General features: G+C 37.4%; 1 pseudogene; it reads right to left on the reverse strand.

The window, feature by feature from the left end:
* Positions 1 to 13,683: 13,683 nt before the first annotated feature.
* On the reverse strand, positions 13,684 to 20,788 carry LOC138092726 (olfactory receptor 5M8-like; annotated as a pseudogene).
* Positions 20,789 to 21,207: the final 419 nt, after the last annotated feature.

The following is a 21,207-nucleotide window of genomic DNA, read 5'->3' on the forward strand; positions in this document are numbered from 1 at the left end:
CACTGTTTCCCCATCTATTTTCCTTGAAGTGATGGGACTAGATGTCATGATCTTAGTTTTCTGAATGTTGAGCTTTAAGTCAACGTTTTCACTCACCTCTTTCACTTTCATCAAGAGGCTCTTTAGTTCTTCTTCACTTTCTGCCATAAGGGTGCTGTCATTTGCATATCTGAGGTTATTGATATTTCTTCTGGCAATTTTGAGTCCAGCTTCTTCTTCCTCCAGCTCGGTGTTTCTCATGATATGTACTCTGCATATGAGTTAAATAAGCAGGGTGACAATATACAGCCTTCCCGTAATCCTTTTCCTATTTGGAACCAGTCTGTTGTTCCATGTCCACTTCTAACTGTTGCTTCCTGAACGGCATACAGGTTTCACAAGAGGCAGGTTAGGTGGTCTAGTATTCCCAGATCTTTCAGAATTGTCCACAGTTTACTGTTATCCACACAGTCAAAGGTTCTGGCATAGTCAATAAAGCAGAAATAGATGTGTGTGTTTTTTGTTTTTTGTTTTTTTTTTTTCTGGAATTCCCTTGCTTTTTTAATGATCCAGTGGATATTGGCAATTAGATATCTGCCTTTTCTAAAACCAGCTTGAACATCTGGAAGTTCACGGTTCACGTATTGCTGAAGCCTGGCTTGACGTATTTTGGGCATTACTTTACTAGCGTGTGAGATGAGTGCAATTGTGCGGTAGTTTGAGCAATCTTTGACATTGCCTTTCTTTAGGATTGGAATGAAAACTGACCTTTTCCAGTCCTGTGGCCACTGCTGAGTTTTCCAAATTTGCTGGCATACTTTCACAGCATCCTCTTTCAGGATTTGAAATATCTCAACTGAATTTCCATTACTTCCACTAGCTTTGTTCGTAGTGATACTTCTTAAGGCCCACTTGACTTCACATTCCAGGATATCTGGTTCTAGGTGTGTGATCACACCATCATGATTATCTAGGTCATGAAGATTTTTTTTTTAATAGATTTTCTCTGTATTCTTGCCACCTCTTCTTAATATCTTCTGCTTCTGTTAGGTCCATACCATTTCTGTCCTTTATTGAGCCCATCTTTGCATGAAATGTTCTTTGATATCTCTAATTTTCTTGAAGAGATCTCTAGTCTTTCCCCAATCTGTTGTTTTCCTCTACTTCTTTATATTGATCACTGAGGAAAGCTTTCTTATCTCTCTTTGCTATTCTTTGGAACTCTGCATTCAAATGGGTATATATTTCCTTTTCTGCCTTGCTTTTCACTTCACTTTTTTTCACAGCTATTTGTAAGGCCTCCTCAAACAGCCATTTTGCTTTTTTGCATTCCTTTTCTTGTGGATAGTCTTGATCCCTGTCTCCTTTACAATGTCACAAACCTCCATCCATAGTTCATCAGACACTCTGTCTATTAGATCTAGTCCTTAAAATCTATTTCTCACTTCCACTGTATAATAAAGGATTTGATTTAGGTCATACCTGAATGGTGTAGTGGTTTTCCCCACTTTCTTCAATTTACATCTGAATTTGGCAATAAGGATTTCATGTTCTGAGCCACGGTCAGCTCCTAGTCTTGTTTTTGCTGACTTTATAGAGCTTCTCCATCTTTGGCTGCAAAGAATATAATCAATCGGATTTCATTGCTGACCATCTGGCGATGTCCATGTGTAGAGTCTTCTCTTGTGTTGTTAGGAAAGGGTAGCAACTCACAATTTTTAGTTTGATTAATATCTGTTAACTATTTTCCTACCCCTGAAATCATTCATGTGGGTATCAAATGCACCATAGAGAAAATTATTTGGGTACATAACATAGGCACTCATATTTCAGTTCTGGTCTGGGTTCACCTGTACCCTATACTTTTATGATTGCACATCTTCTGGCTGCTAAGTGTGGATATACTAGGCCAGATTTAAGTTGATGATTTTGACTGGGAGACAGAGCTAAGGCCAAGAATTTTCATATATAAAAAATATTGACTCTTCTTGATAAAGCCATAATTAGCTAATTAACACAGGTTAATTTGGATTATTGGTACTACTAACTATAAAGGATGAGATGGTTAGATAGCATCATCAACTCAATGGACATGAGCCTTAGCAAACTCTGGGACATAATGAAGGACAGAGGAGCATAGTGTGCTGCAGTCCATGGAGTCTCAAATAGCCAAATACAACTTAGTGACTGAACAACAACAACAACTAAATATAAAAAATATAAAAAATCATCAAGACACCTAAGAAACATAAAGTAATACTACTTCTCCAATTTCCCTTCCTGTGTGATATGTGGGTTTTCTTCCACTTGTCATAATCATCAGCTCTGTAATAGTATAGTTTGTCTCATTCATTTTAAAACACTTCAAACTGACTACATTAGTTGTTATATATTTTAAACATTCATGGATATTCACACATGATTTTTAAGCATCCTGATCTCCAGATCAACTTCATAGAATGCATTAATGTGTTCATAACTAATAAAATGTCTATTAAAAATTGTTCTAATGGCAGCACTCTCAGCTTTAAGGTAAGATAATAGCTAACTTTTGTTGAATCCTTACAAAATTTTTTATAAGTAAAGGTCCTATGAGAGAGGTTCTAATTAGTGTATCTTTCTAAACAATGAGAAAACTGAAGCACTGACAGATTAAGAGGCTTTCCTTGGATCAGACATCTGCAAATTGTCCAGCTGGAAATTCAAACCAATTAATTGGACTCTAGGGGTACACTCAATAACTTTATATTGCTGCTGCTTCTTTGATAACTTTTTCTAATATTCTATTTTCTTACATTTAAACTTCAGTTTGATTATCCTCAAAAAAGAGGAAAAGTCATCCTTTTGATAATTAATGCTTGATGAACCAGAAGAGCTTGACATTTCCCTAGAGCCTATAAACCAGAGTTCTTGGACCACCATTATCTATGCCTCTCAAGGTTAGGTGATCCCATAGTCCTAGGGCCAGATGACTGAAGTAACTTCTTATAGAGAGCCACTTTGTTAAATAACTATGAATCATCTTTAAAGCAATTAAGCTTATAGAATGTATATTTACAAATTTTAAAAATCACTTTCATTAACTTTTCTGGAACTTTATACACACACAAACACACACAATACAGCAAAGGTATAATTTTTGTCCAATATAGTGAAAGACAGGGAAGCGTGGCATGCTACAGTCCATGGGATGACAAAGAGTAGGACACAACTTAGTGACTGAACAATAACAATCATTCCCAATGATGCAATACCTTAAATTCCACGCAGATACATTTTAAAACACAATGTAAAATCACTGGTCTTTGTAGAGAAGACATAAAAGTCAAAACCTGAAGAGCAAAAATTATTTTAAGTCCCTATGGTAGCAAGATATTCTTATGAATTTTTATATCAACTATTAATATAAATAGTAATATTCCCCAAGTATATAATTCCAGACAATAAAACACTGTGATAACAAATATGTCCGCAAGTAAGGTCTTAGTCTCCTCTTCAAAAAGAGGATAAAAAGAAAAGTGACTGCATTTATCTATATTGCAGAGTATAAAATTTGCAGACCTACCTTCAGCAGCAACAACAACAACAAAAAATAATTCCTCACTATTTATAATAGAATCTTGAACACTGCACACATTGAGAGCATCTCCCCAAGGAACTATCCAGATAATGATGAAACAAATTATAATTAAAATTATAGAAACATCTCAGGAGTAAAGGAAGTTAAGGAGGGTTAATCAGAAGAATGTCTTCTGATAATATTAGTGACAAATATCCTTAATATCATAGTATAATCTCTCCCATCTTCACATGGTATAATATCTGCCTCAGGAAAACACCTTGAACCTCAGGAAAGCATTCTTGGTTTGCATTATACAATGTTGCTCAGTCACTTTCTTTTCTATTGTGCTTTAGTTCTAGTAATCATTATCTTTCAGGCCAAACACAGCAATGCACACCTTATGCATCTCATGGCTGTTGAAGAGACCCCAGGTGCCTCAAAAGTACAGATCACAGGGAAACATCTAGGGAGAATGAGTACAAATAGAGGTCATTGGTGGAGAAGTTGATTGTTGTAGAACAATTTATCAGTGAACTGAGGCTCTTCTTGGAGTCAGTAGAGTATCAACTTCAATGTCAGTTAGATCAGAAATAAAATCTTCACTCTGCACCATAGTCAACTACCTGTCTTTGGAAAAGTAAGGATTCTCAGTTTCAAAGCTCATCTGTAGAAAAAGGAAACTGCTGCCTCACAGTGAGGTGTGGAGATCACAGATAACATTGGGAAATCCTTAGCACAACACCTGTCTCTGATGAAGCAGTCAAAAAATTGAAATGACATATGCAGTTTCACCTATTAACAGTTCACAAGTATGATCTCGCCACCTATTTGTGATTGTGATCAGTATTATCTCTGGGTTGAAGGTTAAAAAAATATGTAAAATAATTCTGAAGTTCAGTTTTTCCACAAAGTATAAATAGAGGGGCTTCTCTGGTGGCTCAGATGGAAAAGAGTCTTCCTACAATGCAGGAGACACATGTTTGATCCCTGGGTCCTGAAGACCCTCTGGAGAAAGGAGTGGCTATCCACTCCAGTATTGTTGATGCTTCCCTAGTGGCTCAGACATTAAAGATAGCTAGCAGATTAAATAATCTAAATGGAAACCAAAATTGTTCATAAATTCTGATTTGTACTACCTCAACTTTGCTGGAAAATCATGGACAGAATAATAAACAGGCAAAGCTTTCCTCTGTATCCTTCAGTGCCCAAGGACCTCAGACTCCTTAGTTCTTTCTCACCTTTTATGGAGAAACTTCATCAGGCAAATTCATTGGCCCACATTATTATAACTTAACCTGCACTCCCTAGAGAAAAAAGAAATTTAAAACAAGAAAGCATTGTGTGTTTGAGTGTGTTAAAGCAGGAGAGAGCAAGGAAGAGAGTGAAGGTTAAATACATTTGATACTAGAGATGCTTAACTATAACAATGTTGATAGATATATAAATACATGTAAGAATGAGATCCATTTTTTTATTTTTATTTTTACTTTATTTTACTTTGCAATACTGTATTGATTTTGCCATACAACAACATGAATCCACCACGGGTGTACATGTGCTCCCAAACATGAACCCCCCTCCCACCTCCCTCCCCATAACATCTCTCTGGGTCATCCCTGTGCACCAGCCCCAAGCATTTTGTATCCTGCATTGGACATAGACTGGCAATTCGTTTCTTACATGATAGTATACATGTTTCATTGCCATTCTCCCAAATTATCCCACCCTCTCCCTCTTCCTCAGAGTCCAAAAGTCCGCTCTACACATCTGTGTCTCTTTTGCTGTCTCGCATACAGGGTCATCATTGCCAGCTTTCTAAATTCCATATATGTGTGTTAGTATACTGTATTGGTGTTTTTTCTTTCTGGCTTACTTCACTGTGTATAATCAGCTCCACTTTCATCCATCTTTTTTTAAAAGTACGTTACAAAACCATCCTGAATTTCCTGTAAATGGAAAAATTGTTTGAAATTCACCGGAAGAACCCAGATTTGGGGAAATTATGAACCAGAAGTGATCTTGGAGATCAGATACTACATCCTAAAACTAGATGAATGACACAAAATGAGTGGTTCAAGGTCACACACAAATTAGTTTGAATATTGGAAGCTAAAACCAGGAACATGACTTTACCAATGACCTTGACATTATCATCCTTCATGCAATACTGAAACAACTCTGAAAAGAGTAGAGAAAGTAGTTCACTTTTGAAAAAAAAGGAAAAAGAGGTAACATAGATTATCCAAATCCATTTGCCAAATTCACTTGATAAATTCAGACTTAAATTGAAGAAGCAAAATCACTAGACTATTTTGGTATGACCGAAGTCAAATCCCTTACAATCGTACAGGGGAAGTGACATATACAGTCAAGGGATTAGATATGATAGACACAGTGCCTGAAGAACTATAGACAGAGGTTCATGACATAGTGCAGGAGACAGGGATCAAGAAGATACCCAAGGACATGGAAGTAACCTGGATGTCCATTAGCAGATGAATGGATAAGAAAGCTGTGGTACATATACACAATGGAGTATTACTCAGCCATTAAAACGAATACATTTGAATCAGTTCTAATGAGGTGGATGAAACTGGAGCCTATTATACAGAAGGAAGTAAGCCAGAAAGAAAAAAAACATCAATACAGTATACTAACGCATATATATGGAATTTAGAAAGATGGTAACGGTAACCCTGTATGCAAGACAGCAAAAGAAACACAAATGTATAGAACAGTCTTTTGGACTCTGTGGGAGAGGGAGAGGGTGGGATGATTTGGGAGAATGGCATTGAAACTTGTAAAATATCATAAATGAAACGAATCGCTAGTCCAGGTTCGATGCATGATACTGGATGCTTGGGGCTGGTGCACTAAGACGATCCGGAAGGATGGTACGGGGAGGGAGGAGGGAGGGGGTTCAGGATTGGGAACATGTGTATACCTGTGGCAGATTCATGTTGTTGTATGGCAAAACCAATACAATATTGTAAAGTAATTAGCCTCCAATTAAAATAAATAAATTTATATTAAAAAATAAAAACCATGTAAATGGTAAAACAACAACAAAAAAATAAGATACCCAAGAAAAAGAAGTGTAAAAAGGCAAAACGTTTGTCTGGCAAGGCCTTACAAATAGCTTAGAAAAGAAGAGAAACAAAAAGGCAAAAGAGAAAAGGAAAGACATGCCCATTTGATGGAGAGTTCCAAGGAATAGCAAGGAGAGGTAAGAAAGTCTTCCTCAGTGATCACTGCAAATAAATAGAGAAAAACAATAGAATGGGATGGCCTAGAGATCTCTTCAAGAAAATCAGAGATACCAAGGGAACATTTCATGCAAAGATGGGCTCAATAAAGGACAGAAATGATATGGACTTAACAGAAGCAGAAGATATTAAGAGGTGGCAAGAATAAACAGAAGAACTATACTAAAACGGTTTTCATGACTCAGATAATCACGATGGTGTGTTCACTCACCTAGAGCCAGACTTCCTGGAATGCAAAGGCAAGTGGGCCTTAGGAAGCATCACTATGAACAAAGTTAGTGGAGGCAATGGAATTCTGGTTGAGCTACTTCAAATCTTCAAAGATGATGCTGTGAAAGTGCTGCAATCGATATACTAGCAAATTTTGAAAAGTCAGCAGTAGCCACAGGACTGGAAAAGTCAGTTTCATTCCAGTCCCAAAGAAAGGCAATGCCAAAGAATGTTCAAACTGTCACACAATTGTACTCCTCTCACACACTAGCAAAGTAATGCTCAAAATCCTCCAAGCCAGAATTTAATAGTATGTGAATCTTGTGCTTTCACATCTTCAACCTGGATTTAGAAAAGGCAGAGGATCATGAGATCAAAATGCCAACATCCACTGGATCATCAAAAAAGCAAGAGAGTTCCAGAAAAACATCTACTCCTGCTTTCTTGACTACGCCAATGCCTTTGATTGTGTGGATGACAAACTGTGGACAATTCTTAAAGAGATGGGAATACCAGACCACCTGACCTTCCTCTTGAGAAATCTGTATGCAGGTCAGAAAGAAACAATTAGAACTGAACATGGAACAATAGACTGATTCCAAATAGGAAAAGGAGTATGTCAAGGCTGTATATTGTCACCCTGCTTATTTAACTTCTATGCAGAGTACATCATGAGAAACACTGGCCTGGATGAAGCACAAGCTGCAATCAAGATTGTTCAGAGAATATCAATAACCTCAGATATGCAGTACACACCACCCTTATGGAAGAAAGTGAAAAAGAACAAAAGAGCCTCTTAATGAAACTGAAAGAGAGAGTGAAAAAGTTGGCTTAAAGCTCAACATTCAGAAAAGTAAGATCATGGTATCTGGTCCCATCACTTCATGACAAATAGATGGGGAAAAAATGGCTGACTTTACCATGGAAGTCAAAAAGAGTCAGACATGACTGAGTGACTGAACAGCAAAAACATAATATGTATTACATGACTGTACCTAAACTTATGTATTCTTCCTATTTTTGAAAAATGTCTAGAGTGCTTCGTGATGTGGCTATTACAGAATACATTCTTGCTCTTGTCTCTATATGAATATATACGTGCACTTCTCTTGATAAAATTTTGGGTAGAATTGCTGGTTTACAGATTAGGTATATAGTCTGCTTAAACTGGCAAATAGTTTCACAAACTGGTTATATGAATTACATTCCCATTAGCACTATTTAAGTAGTTTTCTTTCATGGTTTCACCAATATTAATATTATAAGGTGTTTATAATTTTTTTTGTATGCTAGGTTTGTGTGTAGGTACAAATATTTTATAGTTCTAATTTTCATTTCCTTAATTACCATTGAATTTGAAGATATGTGACGTTACTTAGTTTTTTGAATATATCTTTGTTGAAAACATTTTCATGATTTTCTTTTTTTAATTCATTTTCATGAATTAATTGGGTAATATTCTAACACTCTATAATGAATTAGACTTAAATCACATTAATATTTCCAGCTCTGCCACTTAATACCTGTAATCTGTGGTAGTCATTTAATGGCTCTTTGTTTCATGTTCTCCCAAGTACAAATCTGAGACAGTAACATCACCTGTCTCAGCTGTTCCTATGGCCATTGACATAATATCTGTAAATACCTGGGGGAAAAGATCTGTAAAATATGTGCTGATTATTGTTTTGCATATAAACAACGCTACACATGGACTGTCTATTAATCTGCCTTCTAATGTTTTTGCAAACTATACTCTATGTTTGGTCTTTCACCAGTATCTCTTGTTATTCTAACATCACACTAAGCTCAACAAATTCTGAAGTTATCCAGTGTTTTTCCTTCGGCTTTAAAAATGCAGAATAAAAACATTTTTAGCTACCATCTCTTCCTCTCTCTTTATAATTTGTTTATTTTCGGTAAGTTAGTTCTGTCTTTTGAACTACCCAAATTTATACTGTTGTTCTATATGATCTGTATTTATTTATATTTAGTCACAAGTTTGTTCTAATTGATGGATTTTATTTTCTTTGTGTTAACTGTTAATCTCTCAGTCATGTCTGACTCTTCGTGACCCTATGGACTGCAGCTTCCCAGGCTCTTCTCTCCATGAAATTCTCCAGGAAAGAATACTGGAGTGGGTTGCCATTTCTTCTCCAGGGGATTTTCCCAACCCAGGGCTTGAACTTGAGTCTCCTACATTATAAGCAGATTCTTTACCTTCTGAGTTACCAGGGAAGCTCTTGTTTTCCTTATACTCCATCCTAACTGGAAAGTTTCTTCACAGGTTCTAGTTGTCCACTTTATTTTTTATATTCCCATGGCTTTAATGTTAACCTTTATTTCTTTCAAATGCTAAACATATAATTTTCATAATATAAATTCAATATCTGAAGTTAACAGTATCCTTCCTTTTTTCTTCCTATTTCTCTGGAAATTTTCATGAATAAGGACTTTATCTATGGAAGTTCCTTCATGTGTGAGTGGTTGATAGTTCATTTCTGTATTTATGGTTTTCCAGTCCCACAAAGCTTATTTTAAAGTAGGAACACCTTAAATTCATTTTAAATGAATTTGACAGCTCATTAAAGCACTGTAAATCTAAACCGAAAATGACGAAAAAAAAATTGACATTATCTTTTGGATTTTCAATAAAAATTATTTTTAACTTGTCCACTCATCAAAACCTAAGGAAAGTACTTTTATTTTGTTGTTGGTGCTGTTATCGTTGAGTCTATACCTCTGTAGAAGTTATAGGACTACAACAATCTTAATTTCATGAGAAACATCTATTCTAGCTCCTTGCTTTTTGTGAACCTTATCACTGGCCTCTTATATTCCATCAAATGATTATACTTAAAGACTGAGTTACCTTTAGATGACCTGTTGGTCTCAGCATGTATAAAACACAGGTATACATGATTAGAAGAGGTGGTGCTGGATTGGACTATCTCTCATCACTTTGAGATTTGAATTGCAGTATCTGTGTCTTTAAACAGGAAAAGTAATTTCAGTTCCAAGGGGTTTCCACTGAAAATAAGTATTTTCTACCCTTAATATTTTTTTGAAATAAAGTGAGATAAGGTAAAGGACTGTGTGGTTTGCAAATTGCTATTCAAATGTGAAGTATCACTATTATTATATTATATATAGTATATCATGAAATTATTTTATATTATTATAGCTGTGTTTTAAGCAATATGGGTTGACACAATAGTTTCAGACACATGTATTATCAAGAAAGCTGAGCACTGAAGAACTGATGCTTTTGAACTGTTGTGTTGGAGAAGATGCTTGAGAATCCCTTGCACTGCAAGGATATCAAGCTAGTTAATCCTAGAGGAAAGCAGTCCTAAATATTCATTGGAAGGACTGATGTTGAAGTGGAAACTCCAATAATTTGGCCACCTGATGAGAAGAACTAACTCACTGGAAAAAACCTTGATTCTGGGAAGACTGAAGGCAGTAAGGGAAGGGCATGACAGAGAATGAGATGGTTGGATGGCATTACTGACTCCATGGACATGAGTAGTTTGTGCAAGCTCCTGGAGTTAGTGATTGACAGGGAAGCCTGCTGTGCTGAGGTCCATGGAGTTGCAAAGAGTCAGAAATGACTGAGTGACTGAACTGAACTCATTATCAAGTCACTTTTTATCTCTTTGTATGTTTGTGTTAGTTGCTGAGTTGTGTCCGACTCCTTGTGATCCCATAGACTGTATCTCACCAGGGTCCTGTCTGTGAAATTCTCCAGGAAAAATACTGGAGTGGCTTTCCATTTTATTATCCAGGGCTGCAGTAGGAGAAAATAGAATTAGATGCTTTAAGTCCAAGGGAACTGTGTATATCTATGTATATTTCTTTACATAGACCTTTAGGTAGCATTGAATTTGACCAATTAATCTTGCCCCCAACCCCCGACAAAAGTCTTAAGGTTAAAAAAAAAAAAAAAAGCCAGAGGTAGATCCTGGGAGAAAAAGTGTGATTTGCTGAGGACCATGACTCTTATGCTTCAGGCTAAAGAGAGTGCTGATGGAAGCAGGGTATAGAACTGAGCTGATGGGTAAGTGTAAAGGAGTGAGACATACTGTTGAATGATTTCGTGAAGGCTCAGAAAAGGTCACAGCAAGATAAACTGCGATGGCTTGTTGCTTATTTCAATTAAGTTTACTTGAGAAACACCTTTCAAAAAATAATAAAAACACATTCTAGCCCTTTACTTTTCCTCAAAGGTGGAAAATAAATCTCACCTGTGAGGGTATCCTCTGAACACCAGGAAGATAGAAATCATCCTTATCACCAGAGTTAAAGAATTCAAGTTAAGAAAACTGTAAACCAAAGGCAAATTTTTCATTAGATCACAAGCCCAAGCACAAGCCCCTTTATTTTGTAAAATATTCACAAATGATTGTCTTTGTCTGGAACTGACACCTAAACAACTTGCTTTTGTAAATGTGGGTGTCTCTTTCTATGAGACTTCTGCACATATTTTTTTTTCTCTCTCTTCTCTTTATGTATCTGGGTAAATTTAATTATAGACCAGTCAAAAGAACTCAAGCAAGGTAAGGAAGAATATTTCCCCTTTGAAAGTTCAACTGTTTGTTTTCAGTTGTAAGGAAGGCATGCTTATTTAGTAACTTCAGCTCAGTTCAGTTGAGTCTCTCAGTTGTGTCCGACTCTTTGCGACCCTATTAATCACAGCATGCCAGGGCTCCCTGTCCATCACCAAATACAGGAGTTCACACAGATTCATGTCCATCGAGTTGGTGATGCCATCCAGCCATCTCATCCTGTGTCATCCCCTTTCCTCCTTCTCCCAATCCCTCCTAGCATCAGAGTCTTTCCCAATGAGTCAACTCTTCGCATGAGGTGGCCAAAGTATTGGAGTCTCAGCTTTAGCATCAGTCCTTTCAATGAACACCCAGGACTGATCTCCTTTAGAATGGACTGGTTGGATCTCCTGGCAGTCTAAGGGACTCTCAAGAGTCTTCTCCAACACCACAGTACAAAAGCATTAATTTTTAGGTTCTCAGCTTTCTTCACAGTCCAACTCTCACATCCATACATGACCACTGGAAAATCATAGCCTTCGTTAGCCAGATCTTTGTTGGCAAAGTAATGTCTCCGCTTTTCAATATGCTGTCTAGGTTGGTCATAATGTTCTTTCCAAGGAGTAAGCATCTTTTAATTTCATGGCTGCAGTCACCATCTGCAGTGATTTTTGAGACCCCAAAAATAAAGTCTGACACTGTTTCCCCATCTATTTTCCATGAAGTGATGGGACCGGATGTCATGATCTTTGTTTTCTGAATGTTGAGCTTTAAGCCAACTTTTTCACTCTCCTCTTTAACTTTCCTCAAGAGGCTTTTTAGTTCCTCTTCACTTTCTGCCATAAGGGTGTTGTCATCTGCATATCTGAGGTTATTGATATTTCTCCTGGCAATCTTGATTTCAGCTTGTGCTTCTTCCAGTCCAGCGTTTCTCATGATGTACTTGGCATATAAGTTAAATAAGCAATATACAGCCTTGATGTACACCTTTTCCTATTTGGAATCAGTCTGTTGTTCCATGTCCAGTTCTAACTGTTGCTTCCTGACCTGCATACAGATTTCTCAAGAAGCAGGCCAGGTGGTCTGGTAGTCCCATCTCTTTCAGAATTTTCCAGTTTATTGTGATCCACACAGTCAAAGGCTTTGGCATAGTCAATCAAGCAGAAATAGATGTTTTTCTGGAACTCTCTTGATTTTGTGATGATTCAGCAGATGTTGGCAATTTATCACTGGTTCCTCTGCATTTTCTAAAGCCAGCTTGAACATCTGGAAGTTCACAGTTCATGTACTGCTGAAGCCTGGCTTGCAGAATTTCGAGCATTACTTTACTAATGTGTGAGGTGCATGCAATTGTGCTATAGTTTGAGCATTCTTTGGCATTGCCTTTCTTTGGGATTGGAATGAAAACTGACCATTTCCAGTCCTGTGGCCACTGCTGAATTTTCCAAAGCTGCTGGCATATTGAGTGGAGCATTTTCACAGCATCATCTTTCAGGATTTGAAATAGCTCTACTGGAATTCCATCATCTCCACTAGCTTTGTTCATAGTGATGCTTTCTAAAGCCCGCTGGACTTCACTTTCCAGGATGTCTGGCTCTAGGTGAGTGATCACACTATCGTGATTATCTTGGTCGTGAATATCTATTTTGTACAGTTCTTCTGTATATTCTTGCCACCTCTTAATATCTTCTGCTTCTGTTAGGTCCATACCATACAATTTTTTTGAAAGTTATCAGCTACATTTTATGGCAAATCACCCCATTAAGAGACAGTCTAAAACAATGACCAATTCCTTCTTAAAAAAACAACAACAACAACAACAACACTATTCCAGTATTAACATTTTTTATTCTCCAAGATTTAAATTAGCTTTTTGACTGACATTGATTCCTCAATGTATAAGTTCTTAATTTTGGGTCTGGGCTAGCAAAGTCTTAGAGAACTCAAAATTCCTGTCTATTGACATGGAACATCAAATACACTTTAGTAAGATTTTCTCCATGGAAATTTCCCCTATCTCTTTAAGAAAAGGATATGTATTTGGACAAATTACTGAACTAAGCAATAGGAGGAAGTCATTGACTATAGCAAATAAAAATTCTTAAGAACAGTAACATTGAATTTATCTATTAATAGAAAGCAGTTTCCTCCTGAACAATTCTTTGATCAAAGCTTCTTTCACATCCTTGTTCCTCAGACTGTAGATCACAGGGTTTAATATGAGGATCACTGTGGTATAAAACACAGCCACCATTTCCCCTGTTGCACAGAGTCTTCTGAAGGGGATCTAAGATACATGAAGAAAAGAGTTGTGTAGCAGAGGGTGACAGCTCTCAGATGGGAGCCACAGGTAGAGAAGCTTTGCTCCTGCTTCTGTGAAACGAATTCTCAATGTGGCAGGAAAAATGTAGATGTAAGAAATGAGGATGATGTAGAGAGAACAGTGAAGTTAAAATCAGTCACAACAAATATGGACAACTCTTTATTATAGATGTTGGAACAAGCCAGCTTAATCAGAGGTGGGTCAGCACAGTAGAAGTGATTAATTTCATTGCTATCACAGAAGGCTAGGTTGTAGGTCCACGTGGTTTCCATAAGGCCAGTGAGCGCTCCATATACATAAGGCACTGTGATGAGGGACATGCACACACTCTTAGACATCCTGCTGCCGGAAAGCAGGGGGTTGCAAATGGCCATGTACTGATTAAAGGCCATGACATCTAGGATTGAGATCCCTACATGGACTAAGGCAATTAAAAAGCAACACTGAAACATGCAAGCTGTATAAGAAATGGTTTTCCGCTCTGATAGGAAAATTCCCGACATCTTTGGAGTCACATTGGAAGAGAAACACAGATCCACGGAGGGTAAGTGGCTCAGGAAAAAAGTACATAGGAGTGTGGAGGCAGGTATTGCCCCTGATGAGGACAATTATGCTAAGATTTCCTGCCACTGTGACCATATAAATGGTGAAAAACAGCACAAAGAAGATAATCTGCAATTCCTGGGTACCAGATAGTCCAAGGAAAATGAACTCAGTCACTAATGTGAAGTTCTTCTCATAATTTCCTCCATGAGATATTGACCTTTACATTTATATTAGATTACCATAAAGTGGAAATTGATATTACTATGTCACTAATGACTTTCTCACCAATTTATTTTCTCTTTCTTTTTGATTACTCTATTTCAACTCTTGTTCATTCTCAGTAAGCACAATCTCAACCTGTCAATGAAATCTTGCGGTATTCAAAGCATCTCTTTCATTTTGACATGGCTTCCCCCTTTTTTTAATTTCCCTATTTTTCGTTTCCCTTCTAATTATGCTTCTCTTACTTTTTTTTTTTTTTTAATCTACTTTCTCCTTTTCGTTCTTTGCCTTGGTCTCTTTGTTTGAAAAATATGCATTATGGACATCAGTTCAGTCCAGTTCGGTCGCTCAGTCATGTTCGACTGTTTGCAACCCCATGAATCACAGCACATCAGGCCTCCCTGCCCATTACCAACTCCCGGAGTTCACTCAGATTCACGTCCATCGAGTCCATGATGCCATCCAGCCATCTCATCCTCGGTCGTCCCCTTCTCCTCCTACCCCAAATCACTCCAAGCATCAAAGTATTTTCCAATGAGTCAACTTTTCACATGAGGTGGCCAAAGTACTGGAGTTTCAGCTTTAGCATCATTCCTTCCAAAGAAATCCCAGGGTTGATCTCATTCAGAATGGACTGGTGGGATCTCCTTGCAGTCCAAGGGACTCTCAAAAGTCTTCTCCAACACCACAGTTCAAAAGCATCAATTCTTCTGCACTCAGCTTTCTTCACAGTCCAACTCTCATATCCATACATGACCAAAGGAAAAACCATAACCTTGACTAGACGGACCTTAGTCGGCAAAGTAATGTCTTTGCTTTTGAATATGCTATCTAGGTTGGTCATAACTTTTCTTCCAAGGAGTAAGCGTCTTTTAATTTCATGGCTGCAGTCACCATCTACAGTGATTTTGAAGCCTCCCAAAATAAAGTCTGACACTGTTTCCACTGTTTCCCCATCTATTTCCCATGAAGTGATGGGACTGGATGTCATGGTCTTCGTTTTCTGAATGTTGAGCTTTAGGCCAATTTTTTCACTCTCCTCTTTCACTTTCATCAAGAGGCTTTTTAGTTCATCTTCCTCAAATATCACAGTCAGGTTTGTTTATAGTTATATCTAATTATATAAACAGGTGAGAAAGAGTTTAGAAAGAGAAAAGTGTATGATATCAAAGAACAATATTTTCCCAAATAACTTAATTCATTTTGGATAATTTTCACCTAATCAATTACTTACTGGAGAACACAAAATAATTAAATTGAGAAGTTTTATGCTTTGCAACTTTTTCAGACTCAAGAGAATAAGGATTTTTTAGGTGAATAACTTAAAATTTCCTTCACTTTTTCAAACATAAATATATAATTATATTCTGGCAGTTGACCAGCTTTTAAATTCTCCATCCATTAATCTTCCATTAGGTTATTTTATAGAGAATTTCCCACAGTATGGAGTTGGCAGTGATAAAAACCCTCAGTTCCTGGTCTTATTTCTGTTTCACTGTTAAATCTGAGGGCCAAAATTCTTTGTTCAAAGAGGAATATGCAAAAATCAAATGCTCACCCCTGGATATCTTACATGAGTCAGTTAGTGATTTAAGGTGGTTGCCTTAATGTAACATACATTTCCATTAAATAAAATGCAGTGTGTTTTAAAGGCCAGACTGATCCTTCAAAGGAAGACTAACTCTATGAAGTCTGAGCTGACAGGTGTCCAGACTTCTTGGATTTTTCCTTAATCCCTGGCTTTCTAGCTACATATTGATCACAACACTACATATGTTTTCAAAACCATTTATTTTTGCTTGAGAAAGCTAGAGTTGACTTCTGTTTTGGCAAGAAATAAAAATAAATAGATAAATACTCACACTAATAATAACTAAAATATGTGTTTGCTTTTCTATGTAAACTTCATCTATATTCACTAGATGTCTGCACTTTTATGTTCATTGACATTTATTTTTTTTCCATATAGTTATTTATAAACCATAGGTCTAATTTTGGTGTCATACATGATTGCACAAATAAGAAGGCTTTTGATAGTTATAAATACTTGTAGAATAAAGAAATCTACCTATGGGGGAAGAGCTATCTTAAGAAAGAATATCAGTGGCTCTTCTGAGGAATGAAGAAGGCAGAATTTATATCATTTGTAGGTTGATACCATTTTCCTAAGAGATTGCACAAACAAGTGAGGGTGAAATCATTATTTTTAAGATAATTATTCTTCAATACATGAGTTATCTGGAGAAATAACAATTGGGTACAATTCAGATTTACCATGCAATCCAACCTTCAGTCTCTCTCTCTCTCTCTCTCTCTCTCTATATATATATATATATATATATATATATATATTTTTTTTTTTTTCTTACATTGGGAAGTCTACACCATAGTATTGATGTCTACCATGGATGCTCATACTACATTATATTTCCCATAATAGCTTAATGCAATTTCTTCCACCCCGTTATCATAACTTTGTGTCACAATGTGTTACCACCTTACTTAGTCTTATGGGTTGAGTTGTGTTGCTTTAAATGGTAATCCACTCCAGTATTCTTGCTTTGTGAATCCTATGGACAGAGGATTCCATGTGGCCACAAAGAGTCGGACATGACTGAGTGACTAACACACACACACACACACACACACACACACACACACAATCCATATCAGACTTCCCTTGTGGCTCAGGCAGTAAAGAATCCACTTGTAGTGTCTGAGACATGGGTTCAACCCCTGGGTTGGGAAGAGCCCTTGGAGAAGTGAAAGGCTACCCACTTCAGTATTCTGGCCTGAAGAATTCCATGGACTGTGTAGCCCATTGAATGGACTGAGTGACTTTCATTTCACTTCATAATCCACATATCAAGATCTCTGCTTTCTGTACTTCAGAATATGAATGAATCTGGAGATAGTGCCTTTAAAGAGGAAATTAAAGTTTCATGAGTTCATATGAGTTGGTCTAAACCAAAGATAACTGCTGTTTTTATCATTATTAAAAAAATAGATCAGTACACAAACTCACAGAGGCTAGAGTACTTACAGACACAGGGAAATGACAGTCATCTAAAAGGCAGAGAGAGGCTTCAAAATGAAACCAACTACTGACATTTTGATCTTGAATTTGTAATCTCCAAACTGGGAGGAAATCCATCTTTCTGGTTTAAGCCAACCAGTGTATGGGACTTGGTTATGTCAGTCCTAACAAATCGATATGCTCTGTGTTCTACAGACAAATAGAATGCTTTGATATTGGATTGAAGCTTTTTTATTTTCTTTGAAGATTAGTATCATTTTTTATATATTTTACTATTTATAGTGAAGGTTAATACACACATACAAAATGTGAACAACACAAACATGTACAGCTTAATGAATTTTTAACACAGTAAACAAACTTATAAAAGACCCAAGTTCTAAAGCAAGGAGATTAACACTACTTCAGATCTACGTCTCACCTCCTTTCTCAGTTACTGTCCCTCAAGTCAGCTGCATCTTCACTTTTATTGGGGTTCCCTGGTCATTCAGTGAGTCTGCCCTCTGATACCCTCTTGCAACACCTACCATCTTACTTGGATTTATCTTACCTTGGACGTGGGGGTATCTCTTCACAGCTGCTTCACAGTGCAGGAGACAGGGATCAAGAGCATCCCCATGGAAAAGAAATGCAAAAAAGCAAAATGGCTGTCTGGGGAGGCCTTAAAAATATTTGTGAAGAGAAGAGAGGTGAAAAGCAAAGGAGAAAAGGAAAGATATAGGCATCTAAATGCAGAGTTCCAAAGAAAAGCAAGAAGATATAAGAAAGCCTTCTTCAGTGATCAATGCAAAGAAATAGAGGAAAACAACAGATTGGGAAAGACTAGAGATCTCTTCAAGGAAATGAGAGATACCAAGGGAACATTTCATGCAAAGATGGGCTCGATAAAGGACAGAAATGGTATGGACCTAACAGAAGCAGAAGTTATTAAGAAGAGGTGGCAAGAATACACAGAAGAACTGTACAAAAAAGATCTTCACCACCCAGATAGTCATGATGATGTGATCACTAATCTAGAACCAGACATCTTGGAATATGAAGTCAAGTGGGCCTTAGAAAGCATCACTACGAAAAAAGCCAGTGGAGGTGATGGAATATCAATTGAGCTGTTTCAAATCCTGAAAGATGATGCTGTGAAAATGCTGCACTCAATACGCCAGCAAACTTGGAAAACTCAGCAGTGGGCACAGGACTGGAAAAGGTCAGTTTTCATTCCAATTCCAAACAAAGGCAATGCCAAAGAATGTTCAAACTACCGCACAATTATACTCATCTCACGTGGTAGTAAAGTAATGCTCAAAATTCTCCAAGCCAGGCTTCAGCAATACGTGAACCGTGAACTCCCTGACGTTCAAGCTGGTTTTAGAAAAGGCAGAGGAACCAGAGATCAAATTGCCAACATCCGCTGGATCATGGAAAAAACAAGAGAGTTCCAGAAAAACATCTATTTCTGCTATATTGACTATGTCAAAACCTTTGACTGTGTGGATAACAATAAACTGTGGAAAATTCTTCAAGTGATGGGAATACCAGACCACCTGACCTGCCTCTTAAGAAATCTGTATGCAGGTCAGGAAGCAACAGTTAAAACTGGACGTGGAACAACAGACTGGTTCCAAATGGGAAAAGGAGGACGTCAATGCTGTATATTGTCACCCTGCTTATTTAACTTATATGCAGAGTACATCATGGGAAACGCTGGACTGGAAGAAATACAAGCTGAAATCAAGATTGATGGGAGAAATATCAATCACCTCAGATATACAGATGACATCACCCTTATGGCAGAAAGTGAAGAGGAGCTAAAAAGCCTCTTGATGAAAGTGAAAGAGGAGAGTGAAAAAATTGGCCTAAAGCTCAACATTCAGAAAATGAAGATCATGGCATCCAGTCCCATCACTTCATGGGAAATAGATGGGGAAACAGTGGAAACAGTGTCAGACTTTATTTTTGGGGGCTCCAGAATCGCTGCAGGTGGTGACTGCAGCCATGAAATTAAAAGACGCTTACTCCTTGGAAGAAAAGTTATGATCAATCTAGATAACATATTCAAAAGCTGAGACATTACTTTGCCGACTAAGGTCCGTCTAGTCAAGGTTATGGTTTTTCCTGTGGTCATGTATGGATGTGAGAGTTGGACTGTAAAGGAGGCTGAGCACCGAAGAATTGATGCTTTTGAACTGTGGTGTTGGAGAAGACTCCTGAGGGTCCCTTGGACTTCAAGGTGATCCAACCAGTCCATTCTGAAGGAGATCAACCCTGGGATTTCTTTGGAAGGAATGATGTTAAAGCTGAAACTCCAGTAATTTGGCAACCTCATGAGAAGTGTTGACTCACTGGAAAAATCTCTGCTGCTGGGAGAGATTCGGGGCAGAAGTAGAAGGGGATGACCGAGGATGAGATGGCTGGATGGCATCACGGACTCGATGGACGTGAGTCTCAGTGAACTCCGGGAAATGGTGATGAACAGGGAGGCCTGGCATGCTGTGATTCATGGGGTCGCAAAGAGTCGGACATGACTGAGCGACTGAACTGAACTGAACTTGTCATTCAGATGGTAAAGAATCTGCCTGCAATGTGGGAGACCCAGATTCTCTTCCTGAGTCAGAAGATCCCCTGGAGAAGGAGTTGGCAATCCACTCCAGCATTCTTGCCTGGAGGATTCACGGACAGAAGAGCCTAGCTGGCTACAGTCCAGAAAATCAGACATGATTGATGAGACTTAGCATGCACACATGCAAATAACCAATTCATACGTGTTTTTGTAAAGTGTTCCCCTAGATGAAAGCAAAAAACTACACATCTTGGTGAGAAATAAAAAAGGTCTGGGAAGGAGACTGCCATTTACCAGACTAACAACGGCGGCCACTCCTATAGTCACTCTCTACCTTGGTTAAAAGAAAACATTGTTCTTCACAGAGTTCTTGTCTCTCAGAAACATAACAAATAATGACAAAGTCTTAAATCCTTCTTGTCACTACTCAGGTTTGACAGTATTTATGGTTTGTATCTATAACAGATTAATCCTACATATGTTAGCAAAACATTCCCATCCCACCTCATGTGTTCTTGTGTATTATTTCTCAATTTTCTATCCATGATCGGTGCCCCAGGCATGATCAAGTTATTCTCCTTCCATCAATTGCCTCTTATTGCCTCTTTCTTTAGAAAATGCCTTTGCATCCATCTTCTACCTTTTTAAATCCTACTCAGTTTCCAAAGCCTAGCTCTATCCTGAAAATCTTGGTCAGAATTAATTTTTTCTTTCTCATCACAAAAAAATTTTATAACAAAAATTAATCAACTGTTTCACTTATCCTAGAAAGTTGTATGGTAAATAAATTTGAATTTTCTTTATAGATAAACATGGCAGTGGGTGTATATTTAATCATTTTTAAAACCTATGTTTTCCACCTTTGACAAAAGTTAATAACTTGTGTTGAGCTAAGTTAACACATGACCATGAATATATTCTATCAGATATGTTATCATATAATTTATTTTAAAAATCTCTATCA

Source organism: Capricornis sumatraensis, chromosome 16 (assembly GCF_032405125.1).
Source record: "Capricornis sumatraensis isolate serow.1 chromosome 16, serow.2, whole genome shotgun sequence".
NCBI classification, from domain to species: Eukaryota; Metazoa; Chordata; class Mammalia; order Artiodactyla; family Bovidae; genus Capricornis; species Capricornis sumatraensis.